The 24,418-nt window shown below is 40.6% G+C and overlaps 1 protein-coding gene across 1 annotated transcript in view; it reads left to right on the forward strand.

Moving 5' to 3' along the window:
• The first annotated feature begins 1,635 nt into the window (after positions 1–1,635).
• NFILZ (NFIL3 like basic leucine zipper) overlaps positions 1,636–24,418 on the forward strand; it is a 48,288-nt gene continuing 25,505 nt past the window's right edge. Inside the window, exon 1 of the mRNA XM_051972494.1 lies at positions 1,636–1,712. The gene's annotated coding sequence lies outside the window, so the exon portion shown is untranslated. The remainder of the gene's footprint in view (positions 1,713–24,418) is intronic.

The following is a 24,418-nucleotide window of genomic DNA, read 5'->3' on the forward strand; positions in this document are numbered from 1 at the left end:
TGTCCACCAGAGGGTGCCAAAACTTAGTCCTAGAACTCAGAGTAAAGATTTCTGAGACCCCAGAATCTCTTTACTTAATCTAAGTTTTTAATTTAGCAAAGGGAGACAGGAAGTCACTGTTACCAAGTGCAGTTCAGAAGTCAGCCGCAGCCTCCAACCGGTTTCAGTGACTCTCTCCCTCTCCTCATCATTTCTTGTAGCATCTCACCTGGGGGGAGAGGTGTTGCCACAGAGGAGCCCCAGTGACATTTGGGGGCCAGGTGGCAAAGATGTGGGCTCTGGAAGTTGAGTGACAAAGAGGTGAGGCAGAGGATTTATAAGATGCCAGAGGCTGAACCCTTCACCATCTTGTGCTGGTGACATACAGGACATACAAGGATACAATTGAGGTGGTCTTCTGGATCTCCAATATGATGAATACAGTCAATATTTCTGATTTCAAAAAAACAACCTCAAACCCAGGGAGCCCAGCTGCAGCTATATCCAGGTGTTCTAGAAAAGACGTCTAAGATTCAGAGCTAGAAGAAATCTGGGACATGATCCAGTCCCCTCAGCACTTTTTCTTTGTCCTCTAATTTTATGGATGAGAAACAGCCCCAGAGACAGAAAGTAATGTGTCCAAAATCACAGCAGAAAAAAGTAGCAGAATATAACAGAGCTGGAATTTGAAGTCAAATTCTCTGGTTCAAAACTCAGTTTACTTTCAATTCAATAAACATTTATTAAGTGCCAACTGCTTGAAAGTCTCTTATTTTATTTCTTACCTTCACATACTTTGTGCTTTGACCTGTATTAAGCTCTGGAACATACAAAGATTTGGGAAATTATGTTCATTTAAGGCTCTAGCTATTTAGGGTTTCTCATTTTTTCTTCCCAAAGGAGGAAGAAGAAAGAAAATAGGAAACTCTCCTCCTTACCTTGCCCACTGTTTCCTGGGAGACTGTCCACTGTTTCCTGAAAGATACTTCTCCAGGAGGAACAATATCAGTATAAAATTCATTCTAGAACCCAGATCTTGAAACTCAAATTCAGGATAGTCCAGAACTTGTATTCCAGAACAAAACGTGTAGTGTAATCCTCTGGATCCAGAATCCAGGGCCTAGAATTCAGAGTCCACTCCAAAATCCATTCTATCTCAAAATCTAGAACCCAGTGCTCAGATCTGACTGCTTAGAATCTAGCCTAAAATACAGATCTCTATAGGGCAATGTCCATTCTAGGCAGAATCAATATCTTGGAGGCCAGAATATTCTTCAATCCTGAATCTAGAACTTAGAAAGTGAACTTCAGGGTTTAGCCCAGAATCCATAATTCAGTGCCCTAGTGATTTACCCAGAATTGGGAGCCCAGAATCCAGAGTCCAATCCATCCAGAATCTAGACCTCATCTTATGTTTTGTGGCAGCTTGAAGTGGCTACCTCTATTGGTCTGTGTTCCACTGACACCTCCTTGTGACCTTCACTTAAGTTGGTGCTTTTCTCAGCAGGACCGGGCCACGCCTCCCAGAACAGTAAAGGGGAGCAGACTTCAGGGGGCATTTGCTAGAGAAAAGAGAGAAGGAAGGCGGGGCAGGGGCGGGACAGTGGGGTTGAGGTGGGTGTACACTCATTAAGTTTCTCACTTTCCTGAGCCTTAGTAAGGCACAGAGTCCAAGTCATTCTGGGCCCCAGTGACAAGACCCTGAAGTGACCAGAAGCCTTTGCAGCCAGAAGGTAAGGGACCAGCCCCAGAGTATGGCTCCTGGGATTGGGAAACAAAGCATCTTGCCTTGTGCTGCCCAACCTTTCTCCCTCTACGTCTCCCCAGAGTCTGTCCCCTTGGCTTTGGCCCTCTCATCCCCTACCTCTTCATCCTCTTCTCTAGTCCTCTTTTCAATCACATTCTAACATAGCATTTCTCAGGTCATGGATCTCTGTCTCTCTCATCCTCTCTTTCCTTGAGTCTTTTGGCCTCCAGAATTTGAGTTTCTTGGTGTCTTTTTTGGGAGCCATCTCTGACTGCACTAAGATCTGGCCCTGTCCCAAGGCTATCCTCACCAGCTGAGGAGACTCTTAGCTTGATGGAAATCTTCTTCCCACTCCATTTTCTAACTGGAGGAACAAATATGGGGGGGCTACCCTAGAGAGAATGCAGATCTGAGATCTCAGTGGAGCCCTGTTAGAGAAAAGTGATGAGAAAGTGAGACTGAACAGAGGATAGGGAGATGAGTGGGAGAGTTCTGGTCAATCTCTGACCCTGAGGATCCACCCCATACTTCCCTGGTGAAATAGGCACTTTAGTGGGGAGGAGGCTTAGGGCCCCTGAAATCTCTTTTCTACACTACCTTGTACCTCAGCTTCCAACATTAAAGCTTCACTCTCTTAGTTTAGCTTAAGATTCCCTGAGTAGACTCTACTGGGAGTCATTTTTATTATGGTCCTACTTGTTAGAAGTTTGGGGAAGTAGAAGGTGAAGAGCTGTGATTGAAGCTGGGGAGACAAGGACACTGGGGTCCATCCTTCCAACTCCCCAGAAGCCTCTACCTCTGAGGGAAAGATCAGTCCTTTCCTGAGAGCAGCTTGTGGATGGAAGGAGACACTCAGCTCTGAGGGGTGGATGTGGGGAAAGAGAGTTGGGGATACTTGAGTGACTCCAGGGACTAAAATATGCCTTTGAGGAAGACCTTCAGATCTTGAGAGGAAGGTTTTGCCATCCTCCTTCCTCTTCCAGTTTGGACATTTGCCTCCTTCTCTGTCCCTTGGTAAGGGGAATCAGCAGCACTAGGGGACAGGGAGGCAGGGTATAAGTAACCAAGTCACTTTCAGTCCTCATGTCACACCTTCAGGCCCACAGAAAGACGAACTCTCAGATTTGGAAGATATCTCAGAAGGCTTCTGATTTAAGCAGGAATTCCTACTTTGTAACTTCTCTGTCATGGACGGGGCCATTTGCCCTTCACTGGAATACTTCCTCAGTGTTGAGGAGCTCACAAGAAAGAACATGCTCCTTTGGTCTAACCCTTGCTTTTTTGACAAGCTCCCCAAATCTGACACTATTCCCCACTATACCCAATTCAAGGTCAGGTTGGGATTAACTCAGAAACTTCACTCATATAAGGCTGAATAGATCTCAGTTAATTTTGTTATTTTTTAAAATTTGTAACTATCGTGCTTATTTGATTTAATGCTGTTAGAATTATGAATTTTGAAAAATAAAAGAAATAACTACAGATTGATTGTGGCCCCAACTGAACCACTCTAAACCAGAGGTTCTTTACCTTTTGCAGGTCAGGGTCCTTTCGGCAGTCTGGCAAAGCTGAGAGACCCCTTCTTAGAATCATTTTTAAAAAGTTTAATAGAAGGAAATGCTAAATTTCAGTTAGAGGTTAGTGAAAATGAAGATGTCATTTTTTCCTCCAAACAATTCAAAGAGACCTGTATCCCAGGTTAAGCACCCCACTCTAATTGATCCAGCCCCATGTCTGAAACATTCAGGGCCTCCGGCTCACCTTGTCTCCCCATTTCCGCCCCCATCCATGGCCTGAGCAGAGCAGCTTTAATCACAAGCTGACTCAGGGGGTAAGCTCAGGCCTCGTGTCTTCCTTGCCTCCCATCTCAGCTCTTCCAGATATATAGAACCCAGCACAGGCCTCCAAACAACTGGGCTCAGTACCTGGTGATTCCTCACCTAGGTGAGCAGCATCTCCACAAGGCTGAGCTATCTTGCTGTGCCCTCTCTCCACCCAGGGTAGCCATTGTCCTCAGGCCCCTTTCTTACTCCTTTCCTTTTGAACTTATTATTGGAGGGCAGCTTTCATATTGCTTGCTTCAGATATGTTTTATAAAATTTGCACTGGATCAGAATAAAGCTAGTTAAGAGCTGGGGTAGGGGGGAGAAACAGAATAGTTTCAGGCCCTGTCCTACCACACAACTACTGTTCCTTCTGACTTGCCCAAATCTCTTCTTGCCAGAATCCTCACTGTGAATCTCCTGGTCCCATTATCCTTTCACTGGTGGCATTTCTTTCCCAAGTTGTGCTATGATGACAGATTAGGGACAGGTGGAAAGTAAGAGGGAGGTCAGGAGAGGAAGATGGAGAGGGATGATCCTGGAGGAGGAAAGAAAAAACAGAGGGAGAAGTATAGGATTCTTTCCATAAAAGATCTTATATGGAGCTCAGAGGGGAATGGAAGAAAGGCAAGGGGAAGCTGAGGAGACCCACAATGTTCTGGGGGTAACATGAGACTAGGGGCAAAAGGGATAACAAGAATGACTAACGGTAGATATTTGTTTCTAATCCAACTAATAAGTTAGCACCTACTATGTGTAAGGTTTTGGAGATACTAAAAAACAACAACTCCCAAACCATTTTCCCCTTAAAGAACTTACATTCTCCTGGAGAGGGCATAAAAAGTAATAAGAAAAAATATACATATACCTTCTAACTTGAGGAGATAAAGAGTACCAACTAATGGGATAATATTTAGCCTGTATGTCGCTTATTTGTCGGGGTAGCTAGTGGGGCAGTGGATAAAGTGCCAGGCTTGGTGTCAGAAAGACTCATATTTCTATGTCCACATCTAATTTCAGACACTTCTTAGCTGTGTGACCTTGAGCACATCATTTAATCCTCAGTTTCTTTATCTGTAAAATAAGCTGGAGAGGGAAACAGCAAACCACTCCAGTATCTTTGCCAAGAAAACCCCAAATGGAGTCACAGCGAGTCAGACATAATTGAAAATTGACTGAAAGCTTAATGTACATATTTGTCTCCTCACAATCTTTCCAAATAGAGACTCTATAAAGGCAAGACAATTAAGCTCTGTAAAGGCAAGGACTGTCTTTGTTTTTTTTTTTTTTTTTTTGTGTCTTCAACACCTAGCACAGTGCTTAGCACATAGTAGGTATTTAATAAATGTTTGTTGACTGCATTTTTTTTGTATCTACTTTTTTCTGTATGTATCTTTTTGTTTCTACTTTTATAAGTATGTATCATTTTGTATCCATTTTTGCCTCTACATTTATATGTATGTATCATTTTGCATCCATTTCTGCATCTACATTTATATGTATGTATCATTTTGTATCCATTTTTTGTATCTGCATTTATATGTATGTATCATTTTGTATCCATTTCTGCATCTACATTTATATGTATATATCATTTTGTATCTCCTTTTATACATTTGGATGGATGGAGGTGCCATTGCTCCTGAAAGATTGCAAGCTCCCTAAAGGCAAGATCTGTTTTATTTTTGTCTTTGATTTACCCAGTGCCTAACACAGTGCACATATCCCAACCCCCTCTCTCTGTCTCTTTGTATCTATTTCTCTTCTCTGTCTGTCTTTCTCTCACACACAAAATCTCAATCTCTCTCTCTTCTCTCTCTCTCTCTCTCTCTCTCTCTCTCTCTCTCTCTCTCTCTCTCTCTCTCTCTCTCTCCTGTTTATCTGTTGATAATTCAGATTATTCAGGCTTCTCCTAAGAGACAATGCATGATATAAGGCTCAAAGGAAGTCAGGGCTTCTAAGACTGATGAGGGAGCTATTCCAGGCACAAGGAACAATCTGTGCCTCTTCCAGAGGCGGGAGGTGCAATATCTCTTTCTCCCAGGAAGTAGGACAGTCTGGCTGGAATGTAAAGAGACCAAATGGTATAAAAAACTTAAAGCACATTGCAAACCTTCCAGATCTCAATAAAAGATAATGATGAGGTATGAAGGGGAGTAATAAGAAATAAGCCTGGAGATGTAGGTTAGAGACAAGTAATGAGAGGCTTTCAGTTCCTTCAGAGGGGATTATATTTTGTTCTAGAGACAATAAAAAACTGTTGCAGCTTTTTTTTTTAATCAAGGGAGCGAACACAGTTAAAATAATAATTTAGAAATATTATTTTGGCAGCTTTGTGGAGGATGGACTTGAGAGGGAAAAGGGTGGACAAAGGGCAGTAATGTAGCATAATCCTCAAAAGACTTAAATTCCAGGCTGAAGAGAGTTAGTATTTTATTCTAAAGGTAATAAAGACTCACTGATTTTTCTAGAGTAATGTAGTGACCTGGTTAGTTTTGTGCTGTAAAAAAATCAATTTTTCAGGTATGTGAAGGATGCATCATTGTGTATAGCATTTTACATATAGGATATCTCATATCAACTCTGAGTTCAGTGAGATAGATATGGATAATTATACTCATTTTATAGACGAGAAAACAGAGTTTTGGAGATATGAAATGATTTGCTGAAATCACAATGTAGGTATTAGGAGAAGCTAGAAATTTGCAGAAACCTTAGTGACTTGAATGCCTTACTAGAGGAGGGACACTAGTGACTTCTAGGTAAGTCCTGAGGAGCTCTTTGATTTAGATAGCAGTAGATGAGAATGAAGTGGATGAGTCCTCAATGATCCAAGGAGAAGAAGAAACCAGCCAAAGTGACATGGAGGGGAAATGTCACAGTGACTGTCAGCTTATTAAGCCTCTACTTTTTCAATTACTGGAAAGAAAGTATGAGTTTCAGGTCCCAGATTTCAGCCTGGTTCAAGAAGTCAATGCATCATGTCAAATTGGGTGTCTCTGGTATTTCAGACTCCAGAGAATATGAATATACTAAATATTGTATATTATGCTAGCCATCATAATATATACAAATATCATATAAATTATATATGTTATGTTACATATTACATAAATATTATATTATCTATAAATATAATATACTTTAGAAATCAGCAAATACTACAAATCACTATTTGTTAACTGTTTTATTGTCTAGACTTAAGAAAGTAGAGAAAAATTTAATATTGCAAATTGAAATTAAAAGTTTGTTATGTGCATATATGTGTGTATATGTATACACATACATATTCATCTATCCATATCCATCTATCTATCTATCTATCTATTTATCTATCTATATCTGTCAGAGAAATGGTTGTTAAACATTTACCAGCACACTTTTGGGGGTATTCCAAGGTGCTCTCTCTCAAGGGACACTATTCTATCCTGGTTCTCCTACTACTTATTCACTTGCTTCTTCTCAGTCTCCTTTTAGGAATCTTTATCTAAGTTATACTTGAAAATTGGGAATGTCCCCAAGGACTCTGCCTTAGAACCCCTGATCTTTTCCCTCTATATTATTACTTGGCAATCTCATCTATTCCCATAGATTTAATGATCATCTTTATGCTGATGATTCTCAGATCTATTTGTCCAGTCCTAAACTTCCCCCTGACCTGCAGTCCCATCTTCTGTTATTGGACATCTTGAACTACATGTCCCGTAGACATTCTATGCTCAAAATGCCCAAAAATTAAGCCATATTTTCCTTAAAATCATCCCTTCTTCCTATGGGTGTGCTGGTGAATGTTTAAAAACCAATTCTCTTAAAAATGTACCAATGACACATTTAAAAATTTAATCTGAATTAATAATATTTTCACCTTCACTCTCTTAAGGCTAGACAATTCATAGAACATTAAGTCAAGCCCCAGTTTGTAGTGTTTGCTGATTTCTGAGCTGAAATTTTAATAATTTGCTTTCTCAAGCTCAGGCTGACTCCAGCACAGCCCTGCCTCTTTCTAAATTCCCTATTACTGTTGGGTTCACTGTGAGGTTCTCATTCTCAGTGTGCTCCTCAATATTCCTTACCCTGCCTTATATCCAATCAGTTGCCAAGTCATATAGTTCCTGTCTTAACACCTCTCTTATAAGCCCTATTCTCTCCTCTGACACTGAGACCACCTTGGTACAGATCTCAGATTCTGACTACTGCAATATCCCCCTGGTTTATTTCCTTGCTTCAAGTCTCTCCCCTTTCCAGTGCACCCTCTACTCAAGTGTCAAAGTGCAAGTCTGACCATGTCACCATCACCCACTCCCCAAATTCAGTCAGCTCCAATGGCTCCCTATTTTCTCCAGGATCAAATGTAATATCCTTTGCTTATCATTCGAAGTCCTTTCTACCTTTCTAGTTTTCTTACCTCCTACTTCCTTCCTGCTCCCATCCATACTCTGATCCAATAAACCTTGCTTCCAACAAGACCCTCCATCTCCCTACTCTGACCATTTTCCATGGCCATTCCACATACCTGGAATGCTCTCCCTCCTTATCTCTGCCTTCTAGCTTCTATCAAGTCCTACCTTTGACAAGAAACCATTCCCTCTAAGATTATCTCAAATTTATCCTGTTTATATCTTGTCTGGAAGGCAGCAAGGTAGTACAGTGGGTCAAATGCTGGACTTGGAGTCAGGAAAAGCTGAGTTCAAATCCTACCTGTGAAAAATGCTGGTTGTGTAAACCTGGGCAAGTCACTTAATCTTTGTTTGCTTCAAGTTTCCTCAACTGTAAAATGGAGATGATAATAGCCTCTATCTCCTAGGATTGTTGAGAGGATCCATTGAGATAACATATGTAAAGTGTGTCACAGACCTTAAAGCATTGTCTAAATGCAAGTGATTTTTAAAAATTACATTGATGTTTACATGTTGTTTTCTTCATTAATTAGTCTGTAGCCTTATTGAGAACAAGAATTCTCCTTTTTGCAGGGGGTGGAGGGGAGAGAGTGTGTTGTATCCTCAGAGCTTTGCACTTGATTAAATCCCTATTGACTTGATTTGACTTGATTCCACATTGGAGAAGGCTGGCATAGGATAATATTGAAAACTTGAGGCTGGAAGAGAGCTATCTGTTTGCTTCTAAGATCAGGTGGGAAGAAGCTTTATGAAAAGTCTATAGTGAATTTTTGAACACTGGTTAACATCTCTCTCTCCGTGTCTCTCTTTTTCTATCTCTCTGTCTCTGTAAGTCTCTCTAAAGTCTCTCTCTCTCTCTCTCTCTCTCTCTTCTCTCTCTCTCTCTCTCTCTCTCTCTCTCTCATGCCTGGAATGTATGCTTAGTTTATTATTATTTTTTTTTTTTACTCTGGTAAATTTATTTATTTTTTAACATACATTGCTTTACAAATTATGTTGGGAGAGAAAAATCAGAGCAAAAGGGAAAAACCATGGGAGAGATAAAAATCCAGAAAAAAGAAGTGAACATATGCATATGATGATTTACTATCAGTTTTCTTAGTTCTTTTCCTGGATGCAGATGGCATCTTCTATCCAAAGTCTATTATTGGGATTGCCTTGGATCCCTAAACCACTTAACACTTTTGGGGGTAATCCATTTGCTCTTTCATAGTTGCTCATCACACATTCTTGCTGTTATTGTGTACAAGGTATTACTGGTTCTGCTCATTTCGTTCAGCATCAATTCATGTAAAATTTCCCAGGATTTTCTATAATTAGCTCATTCATCATTTTCTATAGAACAATAATATTCCATTACCTTCATATACCACAACTTGTCCAGCCATTTCCCAACTGATGGGCATCCAGTCCTTTTCCAATTCTTTGCTACCACAAAAAAGAACTGCTACCTTTTTTTCCCCCCACATGTGGGTCCTTTTCCTTCCTTTATGATTTCCTTGAGATAGAGACTCAGTAATAGCACTGCTGGGTCAAAGGTGGGCAACATCTCTTTTCCTGTCCTCTGGCCTCCGATTCCACTAAAGCTTGGTTTAATGAATAAAGCTCTGGACTTGGAGTCAGGAAGATGTGAATTCAAATCCTACCTCAGACACTAATTGTGTGATGCTGGACAAATAGCATGAGTTCTTTGGGCCTCACTTTCCCTTGGTCTTCTCTGAAGTTCCTTTCATCTACCTCTATGGGCCTGAGTCCTTTCTGAGTCTCCTTTTCTTTGGATGTGGGCTATCTCTCTAAGAGCTAGAAGGGGCCTCAGGGCCCATCTTAGGGCTGGGAGGAGCCACCTGGGAAACTGGAAATCAGATGTCAGGGCCTGGTGATAGTATCTGCCCCCAGACCTTTGCTGCTGTTCCTCTACACCTCCCCATCTGACCAGAATAGATGAATAATAACAACTTCTCTGACCTTCTGCCCACCTCTTCCTCCTGGGGAGCAGAGAGGCATTCACACTCATGACACAGACCTGGGCTTAGGCCTCTGGGGACAACATCTCTTTATCCTGTGTACTCTGTCCTTCATATAGACATTGGACTTGGAGATTCCTTTCTCTGGTTCTTCTATACTATAAGAATAGTCCCTTCCTGCCCCCTGAAAATTACTTTGAAGAGCTCTCCATCTGGAATATCCTGGCTCCATTTCACAGATGGGAAGACCAAGGGTATGAAAAGTATAGAGCCTTCCAAGCAAGGTAGATAAAGGGTGCTATCCTAGCTAGGGGTATTGATTGACAGTCCAACTTGCTCAGGTCCCCTGTGTGTATAATTATAATATTTTGAATTGTCAAAAGGATCTTGGAGAGCATCTGATCTAACTTTCTTATTTTACATAGGAGAAAACTGAGTCCCATAGAAGGAGAGTGCCTTGTCCAAAGGACAAAGCTGGGGCTCAGATGCATTTGGACTTCATTTCAGAACTGATTTATCTACACTAGGCTAGTGGAATCAGGGCTCAGGTCTAGGAGAGTAGAAGATTGACTGACAGGGACTATTAAATAGTCCAACTTTGGGGGGAAGTTCTGTGGGAGAAAGTAGTGGCAACTGGTCTATACAGCCCCTTGGGTAAGAGGTGAAGGCCCAAGAGGGTGGGAAACTGCCCGAGGCTCATTTTACAGATGAGGAGACTGAGGCAAACAGTGAAGTGGCTTGCTCAGGGTCATATAGTTATTAAGTATCTGAGGACCAGATTTGAATTCAGAGCTTCTTGACTCCAAGCTCTCCATTCTATCCAGTAAGCCATCTAGCTGCCCTTGGGATTCAGCTACTTGAATGGATAACACAGCTCTGTAGTGGAATCTAGGGAGGGAAAGTAGGGAGGTCTCCCTGGTCCCCCTAGATGAAAATGAAGGATGATAAGTCAGGGAGGGAGGGAAATACCCTAATGTGTTTGGGGCAGAGGCAGAGGACACACTTAGAAAGCCCAGACTGGCACTCCAACTAGACAAGGAAGGAAGTATGGCATTGTGGGATTGAGCAAGGATTCAGAATCCAAAGTTCTAGTCCTGACTTGGGTACTTACCAGCTATGTGATTTTGGGCAGGTCCTTTCTTCTCAAGGCCTCAGTTTTTTATCTGTAAAATGAATATATGGGATTCAATGATCTGTAAGTTTCTTTCCAGCTCTGGTGTTCTTCCCCCCATCTCTTCATGTATTTATTCTTTCTGAGTATGTTTTGGTTTCCTATATTAACTGAATTTTACTGTCTTGGTCTCTAAACTGTGGATAGCTGGAGCAGCACAAAGCAAAGACAGGTTTTAAAAATTAAATAACTGTTAAATTAATCATTGTCAGAGTGAGGAGTATAGTTTGCAAACTGAAAGTTCTCCTGGGCAGGAGAGCTCATCCGTTGCAGGAAAGGTAAAGATTTAATATACAAATCCTAAGTGGGAAGAGAGAGGGAAGGTAGATTATAATACAATCATTTTCAGGGCCTCAGTGGTTGCCCATGACAAATCATGAATGCAGGACAATATGGGTGTTCTCCAGTCCTGTGGGAATAGTTTGTAAGTGTATGTTTGAAATCATGTAGGTTATTATTGATGGTGGGACAAGACCAGAGTTCTGTGATGGAAACAGGTTCTATGATCTTTGATTTACTTCACTTAAAATACACAAGAGAGCATTGTCAAGAACTGATGAATCATTTCAAGCGGCATTGTAAGACTGACTCCCAAGCCCGAAGAGATAGCTCTGAGAAATCGAAATTATTAGTATATTCATTATACATGTAATTTTGATAACTATGAAAATCATAATAATTTATCCTCATTTATACTTCAGAAATGTTCTGTAGTCATTTCTAAATTACAAAATGCAAAACGGAACAAAAATAATTTTTCCCAGAGAAAATCTCTGGATTTATGTAAAAAATGAACAGCTTCTCACAGACAGATAATTGGATATAGTCCTCTAGTCTCCACTCCTTTACAACATCATCTTTTTTATTTAAGCCTGTCTGTGATATGCAGTACCCTGGCCTCCAAGTGGACATTATATTACATTTAAAACATACAAAGCCAAAGGCAATTTCTGGAAGTAGCTTTAAATAGAAAGTCTTTGTACTTTGACTTAGCAACGTGTCTGTGTGTGTGTGTGTGTGTGTGTGTGTGTGTGTGTGTGTGTTTGTATGCGGGTGTATATATATATATACATATATATATGTATATATATATATATATATAGTAATTGTACAATCAAATTGGGGTTTTATGAAAATTAATTTTAGAATTGCTGCACCCATTATGGTTTTGCTACTTACTACAATCACAAAATAACCTTACCTAATAAAAAGGCACATCTTCAAATATTGAATAAAAATTTTAAAAAGTATAATATACATTAAAATCTAACATTGATGCATGATCCTTGGTTTTTTAACTTCTCAAGGAACATGAGCTTTTCATAAAGTTTGGCAGGATGACTTAAAATGAATTTTCTGGTGAGTAGCAGATAAAACTTGGAAACAAAGTCAAAGTGAATACAAACACAAGCTGACTGTGTTACAATGAGTAACTCTGGTGTTCTAAAGTCTCTTTAAGTCCAAGAGAGGCCATTCAGCAGAGGGAGAACAATGCTGGGTTTAGAGTCAGAAAATGCCAGATATGAATCCTGCTGTCATGAATAAGTCAATTAATCCCTCTGAGTCTAAGTTTCTTCATCTGTAAAATGTCAGTAACATTGTCTGCAGCAGAGACTTCACAGGATGGATAGTAATGATCTGATCAGATAGTGTGTGTGTGTGTGTGTGTGTAATGTATAAATACCATTCAATGCCAATTATTATTCTTTTAAAATTTTATTTATTAAAGCTTTTTATTTACAAAACATATGCACGGGTAATTTTTCAACATTAACCCTTGCAAAACCTTCTGTTCCAAATTTTCCCCTCCTCCCCCCCTGCCCCCTCTCTTAGATGGCAGGTAGTCTAATATTTGTAAAATATGTTAAAATATATGTTAAATCCAATATATGTATACATATTTGTAGAGTTATCTTGCTGCACAAAAAAAAATGGATCTAGAAAGAAAGAAAAAAAAACCTGAGAAGGAAAACAAAAAGTACAAGCAAACAATAACAGAAAAAGTGAAAATGTTATCCAACTATTATTCTTAATAATGATTACTATTATTGTTCTAGTTGTTGGGCTTCTGCCAGCTCTGAAACTCTGTGTTCTAAAGCCACCCCCAGCTCTGACATTCTATGTTCAAAGGCCCCTCCCCAATCTGACTTTCTGTGTTCTAAGAGCCCTCTGACATGCTGTGTTCTAAGGGCCCTCCTAGATCTGATAACCTGTGTTCTAAAGGCACCTCCTGCTTTCAGTCTGGGCTTTCTAAGTGTGTCCTCTGCCTCTGCAACAAACACATTAGGGTATTTCCCTTTCTCCCTGACTTATCATCCTTCATTTTCATCTAGGGGGGCCAGGGAGACCTCCCTACTTTCCCTCCCTAGATTCCACTATAGAGCTGCGTTATCCATTCAAGTATTCTAAGAGCCCTCCCAAATCTGACAATCTCTGTTCTAAAATCTCTTCCATCTCTCACATATATTCTGAATCCTTCCAGCTGTGACATTCTGGGATTCTGGGAGGATTAATAACAGTGGGACCCTGAGGCAACTTAATCACAAGGTGTTCCCTTGGAGTATTAAAATATTACTGCACAATGTCATGGCCAAAAGAGCAATCTTTTACAAAAATGCATTTTAATACAAGGACGAGACACTAATTTTACTCCATTAAAGGAAAACAAATAAAGTAAAATGGAGCATGGGGATAGGGTATGGGTGTGGGTGTAGGACTTAAACAATTCCCCTCTCCACAGTGGCACTGACCCCCCTCTGATCCAGAAACAAAAGCAGCCTTGGGATCACAGAGCTAGAACAGAACATTTCACGAGAAGGCCCAAAATAGTTAAGTGACTTGGCCAGTAATTACATAGGTAGCGCATTTCAGAAATGGGAATCAAACCAGGACCTTCTGAGCTCAGAGGCACTTTCTACCGTACTGTTTGCCTCTGGTAGGAGAAGGAGGAGGTATGGAGAGAGAGGACAGAGGACTGAGAGGAGAGATAAGATGGATTTCAGGAATGGCCTTGCCATGGGAGAATAAGGACAGCCCAGCTAGAATCTCTCTGTGTCTGTGGCTCCAGTCTTGCTTGCCCCCAATGTGCTTCTGGGTATGGTTTGGGTTGGGAAGAGCTATATAGTAGAGGTTCAGTTAGACTCCTCATGTAAGGGATAAAAGGCAAGAAAACTGGATATTAGTAGGATGGAGGCACAGTCCATCCTAGAGGCAGAGGGAGGCTGGATGTAACTTTGCATTTGGCTTCTACTCTTCAGTGGGTTGGTGGGGCAGGCTGCCAAGCTTGGAGATAATATCAGGAGATACTAGTTCATAGCTGCCTTAGTTTGCAGATGAGATTAGATGACTTCCCTTAAAACCTTCATTCAATCAACAAACATGTAAAAGCTGACTCTGTGTCAGGCAGGCAGGTGCTAATATGCTGGGGATACAGTTATATAAATGAAATTTTTCTTGTCTTTAAGGAATTTAAAATCCATTTGCAGCTGTATTCTGGATTTCCTACCTGTTTAATTTTGGACAAGTCACCTGGCTTGGTCTTTCCTTTCTTGTACAGAAGCATCTGGCCATGGGGCTGTAAGCATGATAATCTCAAGGACAACTCAACCTAATAGTTCTTTATATTTTCCTCTGCCATAGTATGGGGCAGCCACTCTATAGGGGCTGGTAGAACACACTGTTGGGAAGTCCTAGGCCACTTAAAGCCCATTGCTCTTCCCAGACAAGGGTTGATGGATTCTCCCATGAAGTGCATCATTTTTTTGAGGAGGGGGTATCTGAGATCTGGACAAAAGATAAGGGGTGATTCTGAGCCAGGTCCATCCTATGCAATCCTATGCAAATATAGAACATCAGAATAGACATTAGAGATCATTTATCTCCTCATTTTTTTAATGGATATCTTTTGGTTTTACAGTACACCATTTCTGAACATATACTGCCCCCTCTCTCTTATCCACTGAACCTTTCCTTATAACAAAAATTTTAAAGGAAAAAATGTTTGGCAAAATTTCCCATGGTCCTTCCGACATTGACCATTTCCACTTTTTGACATCTATACTGGTTTTCTGTGAGTTGAAGCCTCAGAGTTGTGTCAACAACAACAAAAAAAGACTGATATTCTATTTTTACAACAAAAAAAATTGATATTCTATTTTTAGATGACCTTCATTTCTGACTATATCCCTTCTTTTCCTAATATAGCATTCCTTCTAACAAAGTATAAAAATAAATAGAAAGTAAAAATATAAAAAAAAGATTTTAAAAAGTAAAATTATTTATTTTAAAATTAACTTTGGAAAAAAATTGAGTTTTGATTTCTGTCTTCCCCATAGAAAAAGCTAGAAACAGGATATCAATTATACATGTGAAATCATGCAAAACATATTTCCATGTTGTAAAAATGAAAAAGGACAAGAAAAGAAAGCCAAAAAAAAAGGTATACTTCTCTTTACACTCAGAGTTCTTATCTGGAATTCTCTCTTTAGAAGTGAATAGCATTTTTTAAAAATCATGAGTTCTTCAGAATTGTTGTGTTAAACCATTGTTGTTGTCGTTATTTGTCCTTCCTTCTTGAAGAGGGCCATGATGTCAGAGAGGAGATGCCATGACAAGCAAGTGAATTTGATTTAAGTGAGGAAAAACTGTGCAAGATCAACTGCCTCACTTTCCCCTCCAGAAACAGTGGCCAGAGATAGATCAATACGAGTGGAAATGACCTTGAATGCAATGGGAGACCTTGGCCTTTTTAAGCTTCAACAGATTTCAGTTTGACTGAGGTCACCCTTCAATGATTAAGGTTAGGTAGCAATTGAAGCAAAGAATCTCCACTTTCACCTAGCCCCCAAATAAATAAATGAATGAATGAATCTGCTAGGGGAAGGCTCTCAGGGTTTCTGGCCAAAGCAGAAATGATTGCTCTTTATATTCAATCTGAGTCCATTGGGACCCAAACCATGACCAACCAGGGCTTGGCTTAGGACCTATTGGTAGTCAATGAGAATCAGGTTGGTTTTGGTTTAAAGCATGGTCCTTAAGAAAGAAATTTAGCCAGTAAATTCCAAGATATCTTGGGAGAGTGAAAAAGAAAAGAAAAAGCCAAAGATGGAGAATATGTGCAGACTAGTAAAACTTTGGAACATAGGGAGCATTCTAGTATCTTCTAGGTAGCGTTCCATCCCCATAGTGCTTCACTTCTTCCAAAAAGGGAGAGAGGTTCATTCTCTCGAACACTTCTCTGGGGCCAAACTTGGTCATTATAATTATGAAGCATTCTTAGTTGTTGCAATTCTTTCCATTTACACAAATATCATGCTGCTACAGTTCTTTACTTGCGTAAATGTCCCACACATCTCTTATTTGTTTTTTTTTTTGTTGTTGTTTTTTTTTTTACCAAGCAGTTAAATTCCACTGCAGCCATGTGTAATGATTCTCCATTTTATGGGCACTGACTTTATTTCAAGCTTTTTGCTACCACTGAAAGTGCTACTATGAATGTTTTGTCACATTTTTTTTTTGTCTCAACTTTTTTCTCTCTTTGAACTTCTTGACTTCTTGGGGTGTATACCTAGCTGACAGACTCTCTGGGTTAAAGGGTACGGACATTTTAGTCATTTTTTTAAAGCATGGTTTCAAACTGCTTTCTAGAATCAAATCAGACACAATTCACAGCTCCGCCACAATTTTAAAATAGTCTCAATTCACAGTTCCACCAACAGAGTATGTGTTACTGTGCCTGTCTCACCACAACTCCTCTGACGTTGATAGTTTTTGTCGCTTGTCATCTTTGCCAGTTTGTTGGGTTTGAGGTGAAATCTCAGAACTTGAATTTTTCTTATTACTACTAGTGATTTGGAGCAGTCTCTCACATGGTTGCTAATACTTTACAATTCTTTCAAAGTTGCTTTTTATTGCCATTGTTGTTGTTCATAGCCCTTGAACTCAAAACCCTTGCCAATCTTGCATGAAGAAATTGGGATATAGAGGTTAAGTGGTTCCATTGGAGAACCAAAGAGGTTCAAAGTTCCATTGCCAGAAAGAAGAAAAAAAAAACCCAGGGCTGGGATTTGAATCTAAGACTTTTGAATACAAACCCAGGATATTTTGAGATCAACTTTAATTAACTGCAGACCCAGGGTGGACCCCAAGCTATTCCATATCCCTCTCATTTTCGTCTCTGAGGAAGATCGCAGCTGGGCTAGGGGAGAAACTTGGAAACGTATCTTTGGAATTGACCTTCCCAGTCACCCAGAAACCCAGTTGATTACACCAAGGTATGCAGCCCCACTTACTTCTTGCCTTTTGAGAGCCCTTCCTAGGGAGTTTAGAGAAAAAAGGTTGGGAAACAACTGCTACTTGCTTCATTAGAAAGGGAAATCGTGTGGTAAATACACCTGGTATCAGATCTTCATCTGTAAAATGAGGCTCTTGGAGTCAATGGTCATTAAGGTCATTGGATCTAAATATAAGGCAGATAAAGGTGGGATCAATCTGGTGGGAAGAGTTTGAGGTAGGGGTGTGTGTGTATGTGTGTGAGTTTTCTATGAAGAAGCTCTTTCAGGAAGTAATTATTACCCATTTATCCAGCTTCAGGAAATCTCTCTCAGACCGAGAATGCTGTGGGCAGCTCCAGTCCATGAGAGCATAGGCCGGACAGGGTCACAGCGAGTTCTGAGGAACAGGAGTTATGAACTACAGCATCTTCTTCCAGCCTTCCCTCCACCCAGGCTGAGTCAAAGGGAAACCTGAAGATTAGGGGATGGGGCCTGTGGGAAAAAGAGGAGGTGGGGGGAAGAGAGGGACTCCCCTCTCTCCTCTCTGGCTTTCTGCCAAGCTCTGCAGAGATTACACTATATATTTCTCATATATTTTTTATGTGCAGAACCCTATTCCAGGAGCTGGGGAAGATAGAAAGTTTAGATATCACTGCCTTGATTGAGCTCTTCTGTCATTCTGGGATGTAACTCTAAATACTTTTTACTACAACATATTACATCATGAGTATATTAGATGTCCAAAAAACATCAGAGAGCTGTTTACAGGGATAATGTAAACTTTATATTAAAAATGCAAAAGCTTGAAGGCAAAAATAAGCGTCTTGCCCTTCTGGTAGTTTTGTTGTTCTGTCATTTTTCAGTCATGTCCAACTCTTTGTGACTCCATTTGGTTTTTTTAGCAAGGATACAAGAGTGGTTTGCCATTTACTTTTCTAGCACCTCTTACACATGAGGAAACTGAGGCAAACAAGGTGAAGTGACTTGCCCAGGATCACACAGCTAATAAGTGTGATGTCACATCTGAACTCAGGTCCTCCAGACTCCAGGGCTGATGGTCCACTGCACTGTTCTAATAATTTACTAAATCCTAAACTAGATGGTCTCTAGGACACTGTCCAACTCTGGCATAGTTATGTTCTAAAGTCTCTCCTAGTTCTTATGTTCTAAGTTCTAAGATCTAGCCAAGCTTTCACATTCTATGACCTCCTGGTCAACTTCCTGGTCAAGTGAAAATAAACTGAAAAAGAAAAAAGCTTCAAATCAGTCATAATTGGGAAGGGAGGGCATCTCCTTCCTTCCTTCCTTCCTTCCTTCCTTCCTTCCTTCCTTCCTTCCTTCCTTCCTTCCTTCCTTCCTTCCTTCTTTTCTCCCTTCCTTACTTCCTCCCTCCCTTCCTCCCTTCCTTCTTCCCTCCCTTTCTTCCTCCCTCCCTCCCTTCCTCCCTCCCTTCCTTCCTTTCTTCCTCTCTCCCTCCCTCCCTTCTTTCCTTCCTTTTCTCCCTTCCTCCCTCCCTCCCTTCCTCCCTCCCTTCCTTCCTTCCTTCCTCCCTCCCTTCCTCCCTCCCTCCCTCACTGTCTCCCTTCCTTCTTTCCTTTCTTCCTTCCTTCCTTCTTTTCTCCTTCCTTCCTTCCTCCTCCCTTCCTCCCTTCCTTCTTCCCTCCCTTTCTTCCTCCCTCCCTCCATTCCTCCCTCCCTTCCTTCCTTTCTTCCTCTCTCCCTCCCTCCCTTCTTTCCTTCCTTTTCTCCCTTCCTCCTTCCCTCCCTTCTGCCCTTCCTTCCTTCCTCCCTCCCTTCCTCCCTTCCTTCTTTCCTTTATTCCTTCCTCCCTCCCTCCCTCACTGTCTCCCTTCCTTCTTTCCTTTCTTCCTTCCTCCCTCCCTCCTTTCCTCCCTTCCTCTCTTCCTTCCCTCCCTCCCTCCCTTCCTTCCTTTTCTCCTTCCTTCCTTTCCTCCCTCCTTCCTTCCCTCCCTTCTTCCCTCTTTCCTTCCATCCCTCCTTCCTTCCTTTCATCTTTCCTTCCTCCCTTCCTATCTTTCCTCCCTTTCTTTCTATTCTTCCTTTTTTTTTTTTTTTTTTGAAATTGATCAACTGATTTATATATGAAAAAGATCTGGGGGTTTCCATGGAGTGCAAGCTCAACATGAGTCAGCAACTGTGACCTGACTACCAATGGGCTCTTAGATGGCATCAAAAAAGATTCTGTGCCGAGAATTTGTTCCTAGTCAGACTGCATCTACAATTATAGGTTCTGTTCTGAGCATCCTAATGATGCAATTCAATTGAATAAGCATTTATTAAGTACTTACCCTATACAGGAGAATAAGTTAAATATTGGGAATGAAGAAACAAAAACCAAGCAGTCCCTGACTTCAAGGAGTTTACATTCTATGCCAAAGACACAGATGACATTTGTCCAAAGCTATTTGAGGAGGAGCCCGAACAATTTGACTGAGGCTTCATGGAGGTTTTGAGGAAAGCTGAATCCAATTATTTTTGGCATATGGAGTGGATAAATATAGTCACATGAAATAAGACTGGAAAAATAGATACAGACCAGACTGGGGAGAGATTATAATGCTAGACTGAGGAGTTTGTATTTTACCCTAAAGGCATTAGAGTCACAAAGGTTTTTGAACCAGGACCTGTGATTAAAAGAAAATAATTTTGATGTATAGAGAATGAATTAGAGGGGAGAAAGTGGCAAGGAGCTAAATTAATTGGCTATTACTGAGTCCTGGCAAGAGATGATTAGGTACAAAATTTTGTTGGTGGGCTATGCACATTGTGCGTTTGAAAGCCATCAGTTTTCTGTATAGAGATGACCCCTGGAGCCGTGAAGGCTGGTTAGATCACCCAAGGAGAAAGTATAAAGAAAGATCCAGGACAGTCCTTGGGGACACTCATGGTCAGGACTCAGGAGGTAGATAAAACAAATAGTATTAAGAAGGAAAAATCAGAAAGGTGGGAATAAAAATAAGAGAGAGCAATGTCATGGAAACAAAAGAAGAGGATTTCTAAGCAAGAGAGGGTTGTCTGTAACACCTAAATCTGTAGGAGGTTAAGGCACGAAAGTACAATGGATTGTCTAGGAAGAAAGGAAGTCCATATAGAGATGGAAGAAATCTCAAAAGCCATTTAGTTCCATGTTTCCATTTTACAGATGAGGAAAGTGAGGTCCAAAGAGGTTGCCCAAGGTCACAGAGATTATAAAGGCCACCATTCAAAGGTGGAATTTGAATTCACATCCACTGCGCCTTCCATCTCCATTTCAAAGAGGGCCTAACTAAAGACAGGGACATGATTTCCTATGAATTTATAACTTCACACAGTGAAATTTCTTGGAGGATAAAACACAGATGATAAGAATTAGTGCCCTACGATGCTAAAATGCTGGAATTGACGTCAGAAAGAGGTAAACTGATTCAGTCACTTATTAGCTATGTGAGCTGCATACAAGTGGACCTCTATGCCTCTGTTTCTTTATGTATAGAATGAGAAAGTTGGAATTGATGGCCCCGCAACTTGAAAATGATACGATCCATTATGTGTTGCTTAGATCTGAGATTAGTAGGGTATAAATGGCAACATATAGAGGGGGAAATGAGGGATTTTTTAGGGTGAAACCGCTAACTGAAATGGCCAGTCAGAATGGGCTCTAGGCTAAGCAAAGAGAAACCTTGGAGATAGAGAGATTGGGACAATAAGGACAGATGTCACAACGGCAGTGGAAAGCAGCGAGGGAGTCGAAGAGGTGGAAGGATAAGATGTTGTGGTCATAAAAGGGAATTTCCAACCACTTGATCTTGAAGGTGGAACAAAATGGAGTCATTCCATGAGGCCAATGGTGAGGCTACCCCTGTGGGAGGCTAAAATAAAGTAGAACGGGAAATTCATGACATTTGTGGAGGTCAAGGAACTTGCACTCCAGGTAGTAGAAGGATCATGGATAAGAAATTTAAAATCAATAATGATTAAGTAAGGGATGACATAAAGAGGGTACATTTAAACTAGAATAGATCTTAGAGGTCAGCTAGTCCAACAGCCTTTCTCTCCCCTTTCGGCTTCTCACTTATGCACACATCCCATTTTAAAAATTAAAAAATGGAATTGACTTTCTGATAGCTCATAAATGGTCAAATTGTGACTTCAACCCTGTTCCTCTCCAAGTTCAACTTTCTACACTGAACCATGGAGAAAAGAAAACAGAAGCTCATTATTGATGGAAGGGAGGTGGGGTTTAAAAAGGTTTTGATTTTTAAATGACATGTGGAAAAGAAATTGGTGGAGAGGTCTTCCATAGACTTAGACTACAAAAACCACCTCAGGAGCCCCAGCTTTGACATTTATTATCTGTGTGGTAATGAGAAAGTTATTTCACATGCCTGGGCCTTAGTGAACATATCTAGAAAAAGAAGGGTCTATACCAAATGATCTCTAAGATCCCTTACAGCTCTAAATCCAGACGTCCGTTCTGTTTTGGGACCACTTGGATGCTTAGGAATCAGTAATGACTAATGGTGATGAGAATCTCAGGGGCATAATAGAAAAGGTGTTTGTCTGGGTAAGGATAATAGTGATTGAGGAGGCAGGCTGTTGGAAGAGTCTATATGTCACTAATGGCTGAGGCAGAATGCTGAATTAGCATTTAAATTCTGGAGAGCAGAGGATCGCAGGAGTGATTCAATAAACATCTTTTAGGTATCTATTATATACAAAGCACTATGGTAGACCCCAGAGATTACTAGGGAGAGCTTAATAAGGATAGTTTATTCTCAAAGGAAGGAAAGAAGAAAAGAAGAAAGGAAGGCCGGAAGGAGGGAGGGAGAGAAGGAGGAAGGAAAGAAGGCAGGAAGGGAAGGAAGAAAGAAAGGGAAGGAAGAAGTGAGGGAATAAGGAAGGGAGGGAGGAAGGGAGACAGAAAAAGAAGGGGAGGGAAGAAGGAAGAGCGTATCAAGCATTTATTACATGCAGGCATTCTGCTAAGCTCTGAGACAAAGATATAAGCAAAAACAAAAAAGAAACCAACAAGCAAAACCCAACCAAAAAATCCTCACTTTGACTTAAGGTTAGAAATTCCTTGTACCTCATCAATTTTGAATTGCTAAACTTTATCCAGTCAACACAGATGTAGAGGTGGCCTTTCTAATCAAGGACTCCTGGGGTTCACGAATCCCCAGTTTTTTAATTTCCAAATTCTTATGATTTTTCACAGAATGAATGGAGGGAGGTGGGGGGAAGGCGCAAGAACAAAGAGTAGGAGGCAAGGTCATTGTCTCCTCCTGCTCTGGTTTTATTATGTATGTGTGGTGAACCACAATCCACTCTATGTATTAAATACAAGATAAGTTGAGGGAGATATCATTAAATACTAGGGGGTCAGGAAAGATTTTAGGTAGAAAGTATTACTTGAGTTGCTTCCCGAATAAGGCTAAGAATTCTAAGGGATAGGGAATGCATTTCAGGCAAGGGGCACAACTTGTGCAAAAGTATGTAGGAGGATCTTGAAATTTTAAGTTTTAGACATGGTAATTTTAGGAATAGATCAGTTTGAATGGAGCAGAGTGAGTGAAGGGGAATTATTTGCAATAAGATGCTTAAAGAAGAAGCATGGGTACAAGATCAGCCTTGGAGTTAGGAAAAGTTGTGGATTCAAGTTCTGTCTCTGATACATATTAGTTTGTTTGCTCTTTGGTAAGTCACATCTTCTCAAAACTTTGGGCCAACTCTCTAAGGCTCTCACACAATGGAGGTTGTGGGTTCGTTTCCCACTCTAGTCCAACCTTTCCTCAGCTATCAAAGTGATCTTCCCAAAGCCAAGGGTTGACCCATGTCCTCACTCTAGACAACAAATGCCAGTGGCTCTCTTTTACTTTGGGGATCAAATATAAAATGATCTCTTTGGCATTTAAAGCTCTTCATAACTTGGATCTTTTCTATTTTCTGCTCTTTTCACACTGTACTCTCCGCTGTGGATATGGCAGTCTAGATATACTGATCACGTTATGATTCTTTGTATGAAATACTCCATCTCCATACTCCAGGCACCCTCTATCTCTCTTAATAATGCCTTTCCTCTGAGACCATATCCAATTTATTTTGCCTATGTCTTGTTTGCCTATGGTTGTTTTTATGTTGTCTTTCCTAGCAGAGTGTGAGTCTTGAACTATTTTTGCCTTCATTGTATTCTTTAATGCTTTTCGTGATACCTGGTACATATTAGATACCTAACAAATGCTTGACTTGACTACATCAGGAGAGAAAGCTTCTACCAGAAATCTCCTACTCTTAGGAAATCACAGGTAAAGGATTCTTTAGGAGGAGCAGGATCGGGAGGAAAAGGAAAGAAAGAAAGAACTTAAAAAAGGAAGGAAGGAAAAGATAGAGGGAGGAAGAAAAGAAAAAAGGAGGAGGAGGAGAAGGAGATGGGAATTAGATCCATGTTTTCTAAGTCTAAAACCACTGGGTGAAAGAGCCCCAAGGTAAGCAGTTAGGTGGCTTGTGAATAGAACACTGGACCCAGAATAAGGAAGATCTGAGTTGAAAATCTGGCTTCAGCCACTAGTAGCTGTGTGACCCTGGACAAGTTGCTTAATTTCTGCCTACCTCAGTTTCCTCATCCAAAAAATGGGAATAATAATAGTACCTACTTCCCAGGGTTGTTGTGAGGATAAAATGAGACAATAATTGTAAAATGCCTAGCACAGAGCCTTACATGGAACATAGTGTTATATAAATGCGGCTGTCTTTGCTACTTCTACTACTACTACTAGTAGTAGTATTACCTGCTTATACTAATACTAGTACCAACTACTACTTCTACTACTACCATTACTACTACTACTACTTCTACTACTATCACTAATAGTAGTATTAATACTACTATTTGCTGCTACTTCTGCTTAACACCTCTTTTTCCTCTTTCTCCTCTTTTTCCTTCTCCTCCTCCTCTTCCTCTTCTTCCTCCTTCCTTCCTCCTCCTCCTCCTACTATTACAACCACCACCACCACTACTGTGTTCAGAGAAGAGATATCCACACAGAGCAACTTGTAAGTCCATCCAGC

This window comes from Antechinus flavipes, chromosome 1, assembly GCF_016432865.1.
Source record: "Antechinus flavipes isolate AdamAnt ecotype Samford, QLD, Australia chromosome 1, AdamAnt_v2, whole genome shotgun sequence".
NCBI classification, from domain to species: Eukaryota; Metazoa; Chordata; class Mammalia; order Dasyuromorphia; family Dasyuridae; genus Antechinus; species Antechinus flavipes.